Source organism: Chenopodium album, chromosome 11 (genome assembly GCF_948465745.1).
Source record: "Chenopodium album chromosome 11, dcCheAlbu1.1, whole genome shotgun sequence".
Lineage (NCBI taxonomy): Eukaryota > Viridiplantae > Streptophyta > Magnoliopsida > Caryophyllales > Amaranthaceae > Chenopodium > Chenopodium album.
In genome coordinates this window covers 42,129,886-42,134,268 of record NC_137844.1, presented here as the reverse complement: position 1 = coordinate 42,134,268, position 4,383 = coordinate 42,129,886, and the positions used below count along the sequence as shown (strand labels likewise).

At 32.4% G+C, this 4,383-nt stretch overlaps 1 long non-coding RNA gene across 1 annotated transcript; it reads left to right on the top strand.

The window, feature by feature from the left end:
* The first annotated feature begins 2,407 nt into the window (after positions 1–2,407).
* Positions 2,408–3,533, top strand: LOC145568901 (uncharacterized). The gene is made up of 3 exons (XR_014096010.1): positions 2,408–2,526; positions 2,813–3,079; positions 3,172–3,533. It is a non-coding gene; the product is annotated as an uncharacterized LOC145568901 (long non-coding RNA).
* Positions 3,534–4,383: the final 850 nt, after the last annotated feature.

Below are 4,383 nucleotides of genomic sequence, written 5' to 3'. Positions count from 1 at the left end.
ATGGGTGTCTACACAAATCAACTTTCTACTCATGAAGTTAAGTTTGAGGGCCCATTGTATGAAGCTGCACCTGATGAAAATGTATTGGTGATTAGGTTTGTTTTACATGTTGCGCCAACTCAAGAGAAGCATAAAGAACAAAGGGAAAATTTATTCCAATCACGTTGCGTGGTGAAAGGAATGAGTTGTTCTCTTATAATTGATGGAGGATCATGCACTAACATTGCTTCTAAGAAGATGGTTGACACATTAGGGTTGAAACAACAAGATCATCCTAAACCTTATAAGATCAATTATGTGAACAATGATGGTGGATTATTGGTAAAGAAACGTGTTCTAGTTCAATATAAGATGTGAGATTTCAAGGATGAGGTTTGGTGTGATGTATTACCCATGGGTGCTTGTTCTTTGTTGTTAGGTAGACCGTGGTAGTGGGATCGAGATGCTACTCATCTATGCAAACAAAAAATTTATACCATTGACGTTGGCAAGAGTCGAATAGGGCTTCAACCTTTGCCTCCCAAATATATACATGCAAGTAAGGAAAGTGTGACTAACTCGGCTTCTAAAGCTAAAGAACATGCCAAGATAGATTCGCCACTCCAAGCAACTTGTACATCTCTACTTATAATTTGCACGAATTGAATAAGAAGGGAAAGAACGCAATCAAGCGAGAGCAAGTCTTAAACCTTTGAAAAAAGCCTGCTTTTGATGTTGGTGACTATGTTTGGTTATCTCTAAGTGCACAAAAGATTTACAACAACATGATAGGGAAAACCAAAGCTGTGGAAGAAGGTCCTTTTGAGGTAGTGCACCATGAGAATTATGACACATATCAAGTGCTTCTCGCAAAAGGAATTTGCGCATCATTTCTGGCTAACGACTTAATTCCTTGTTTTGAGGCAACTTGAGGACAAGTTCTTTTTCAAGAGGGGGAGTATGATGCGAGAGCATCCAAGATTTCCTTTCTTGATAGTTTTTAATGTTTCTTTAGATAGATTTTTGCTTACAAGTTTTTACCTTTCACTTGAAAGGGGTTTTTCTTGTTTTAAGAACCTTAGGATTCCTTAATTAGTTTTTTTAATGTAGTTAGTTTAATGTGGGATACTAGGAATTCAAGTTAGAGTAGAATTAGTTTTCTTAAACCTAATAGGATCAGGATTCTTTCTATTTTATGTTTTCCTTGTAAAGCCTATAAATAGGCCACATAATTAGCAATAAAATTCAGAGTTTTATTTTGGGAATTAATCTTTTTTTAGCGTTGCTCGTTTGATTGTTAATCAAAAACTTCACTTGTTGCGATTCGTGATCATCTTCTAGTTGCGACTAGGAAGAGACCCTCTATTCTTGTGAGAATTAGAGTACTATCCATTTACTTTTATCCATAATAACCATCTTTTTCATCGCTATAAATCACAAAGTCATTAAACCACAATCGAAGTTGCATTCTACACAAAATCGGACTAAAATCCACATCAATAAAATTTTGATTATTACATCTTTTATAGTCTTGTGCATTGTTTATTTTTATTTTAAAAAAATGTTCCTGGACTTATTCGTTGTCGATTGTATAAATATGTGTCTAATGTCGTGATATCGATTATATTTTGAGTTATTGAAGATTAAAGATGGACTTATTGATTGTCTATGAGCTTACTAAGATGTCTTTAGTATTGAGTGCATTATCTTGTAAAGCATGTTGATCTGTGAACTACTACTAGATGTCAGGTTAATTTGTTGGTTTCGTTGAACAACTGAATTTTGTTGTTACTCTTGATTTTATGAGAAGTGTCCATGTTATTATGAACTTTTTAAGAGCGTTTTATATTAAAACTTGAGGATTATACTTGGCTGCAACTATAATTATCAAATACCTAACCCTTGGAAATATGAAATCATGTGTTAAGTGATTTCTGGATTTGTCACGAATAAAGTTTAGTTGAATTTACATTGGTTGATTGTTGTTGTGGTGGTTACGTGTTGATCTTAACTAGCTTTATAGAGATAAGGTTACTGCTCTTATTTTTAAGCTTTGTTTATATATTTGTTTTTTCTCTATTTTGTGTTTAGAATTTTATTATTTTTGCGAATTATGGGTCATTTTTTTTGGTGTTAATTTGCTTGATAGATAACGTGACATTTTATATGGGTATCAAATTATAATTTGTACATATTGATTTGAGGCTCTAGTTATGTTATTTAACTTATATGTAGCTCTATATTGAACCTATAGCTATAAGCTGAACTTAGTCGACTTTTCAGAACATATACTTTTGGGTTGTTGAAATGCGTTTGTTAATATTTAATTATGGTTGTGGACTTTATTCATAGTAAGTTGTTTTAATGTACTTGAATTTAATGTATATTATTAATATTTCATTCTTAGAATTGTTCAATTGGCCTTTAAATTAAAAGCATTGTGTACAGAACTTATGTTCTGCAACACTGAATACGGCTTATGTTTTGCGGTCTGGGTGCCCAAATATATGCAGCTCTACCTCTGCTCAGAATGTATGCTCTAAGATGGTATAGAGGCTAACTTTAAATTTGCTATCTCCTTTTTCTTCTATTTCTATTTAATCTTTTTTTAAGGGAGATAGATTGGATAGTTTTGGCATTATAGAGAATGCTTGTTATTAACTTATTAAGTCATGTTTGTTATCTTATTGACATACTGTGATAATGTGCTAGGGATAAGTTAATACTAGTTTTAGTTGGTGGTCAACACTGCACTGCGAGATCTGATTAATATAGTTCTTTCTTTCTCTAGTGAATTATATTGTGCTTACTCCTTTACTTATCATTTTCCAAGGAAATGCGTCTCACGGGTGGATGACTTATGTACATTGTAAAGATGGTCGAGGCCGCAACACCACAATTGTCCTATGTTACCTGGTTTGGGCTTTACTTCAACAAGTACCTAAGTTGATTGAATTACTGCTACTGTGCCTTTGCTTCATATTTTATGTTTCGTGTGTAGGAGAAACACAAGCAAATGAATCCTGAGGATGCTTATAGCTATGTGAGATCCATTAGACTAAGGGTTCAGCTTGCTTCAATCCAGTGGCAGCTCTGGCAGGTACTTTATCATTGACTTGCCTTGTTCAATTGCCTTCTATACTAGTTGATTGTATGCTTAATCTCTTTGGATCAAATTTTTATATTTTTCAGGTATTATTTTGAATTGCATTGTGTTCGTTGATGAAATTGATGCTATTGGGAGGCAAAGAGGAGGAGCAGGAATGGGAGAAAGAAATGATAATGTGGTCCAAACAATTGCCCTAAATATCAGACAAAATGATTTAGTTTTAACTTTTTTTTTTCCTTAGTTTAAGAGTGATAATTTAAATTTCTAATTTTCCCTTATAGATAATAATGTACAAACTTTTAATTTATATTAATAAAATTCTGTTGTTTTTTTTTTTTTGAAAATTCTGATTTGAATTGTATTATTATTATTATTATTATTGTTGTTGTTGTTGTTGTTGTTGTTGTTGTTGTTGTTGTTGTTGTTATTGTTGTTGTTGTTATTATTATTATTATTATTATTATTATTATTATTATTATCATTATCTATGATGATCATTATTATTATCATTATTATTATCATTATTATTATTATTATTATTATTATTATTATTATTGGCATTAGGTATATGCACTATGGAATTAGGTATAGGCCATGTTTGGTGAAAAGCTTAAAGCTGAAAACTGAAGCTGATTGTGTTAGCTGATTTTGACTAGCTGATTGTATTAACTGATTTGAGTAACTTATTTTATTAGCTGATTGTATAAAAGTGTTTGGTAAATAGCTGATTGAGTATGTGAAATGACCAATAAGTTAATTGTGGGGTAGGTAGTTCATAAAGGATTTTAAAGTAAATGAGGGTATAAGTGTCATTTCATCATAATAATTGAATAAGTTGTTTGGAAAAGCTCTTTTTGTAAAAGAGCTTATTTAGTGGAATAAGCTATTTAAATAAGCTTTCCACCAAACACTTTATGTTAGCTTATTTAATAGTTAATAAGCTAATATTGGTCAAATAAGCTAATTTTGCTCAAATAAGCTGGTTACCAAACACAGCCATAGGGAACCATGGCATTACGGTATATATATGAATCGTGGCATTAGGTATAGGAAACCGTGGCATTAGGTATTATAGCTAATGCCACAACAATAATGTTGTCGTTGCATCAGGTATTGATCTAACACAACGGATCATTGATGCCGTGGCATTAGGTGTCATGTGCCGTTGCATTAGACCTACTGCAATGCTAGCAAATGCCACGGTACATAGCCGTTGCATTAGGCCTAATGCCACGGATTTTGATGCCTAATGCAACGGATTTGGGGGTTGCAATAGGTAAAAAATGTAGTAGTGT